This window comes from Penaeus monodon, chromosome 25, assembly GCF_015228065.2.
Source record: "Penaeus monodon isolate SGIC_2016 chromosome 25, NSTDA_Pmon_1, whole genome shotgun sequence".
In the NCBI taxonomy this organism is placed as follows: domain Eukaryota; kingdom Metazoa; phylum Arthropoda; class Malacostraca; order Decapoda; family Penaeidae; genus Penaeus; species Penaeus monodon.
In genome coordinates, this window is record NC_051410.1 from 35,617,396 (window position 1) to 35,617,601 (window position 206).

At 32.0% G+C, this 206-nt stretch overlaps 1 protein-coding gene across 1 annotated transcript in view; it reads right to left on the reverse strand.

Annotated features, from left to right (window-relative positions):
• LOC119589378 overlaps nt 1-206 on the reverse strand; it is a gene marked incomplete in the record, with an annotated part of 25,353 nt that overhangs the window by 24,390 nt on the left and 757 nt on the right.

Consider the following 206-nt stretch of genomic DNA (forward strand, 5'->3'; position numbering starts at 1 on the left):
ATAAAGCTACCCCCTTAATAAAAAGAGAGAGAAAAAATCACGTTTTTCATGTCATCAAGGAGAAACAAACATCAATCTTTGTCAAAATATTTAAACCATTTCCATCAATCTTCATTTCATTTTGCATCGCAATTTTCAAAATGAATTTCCTGGATTGAGCTTCGCCATGTATGTCAAATTCACGCATATTAATTAACGTGAGTGTG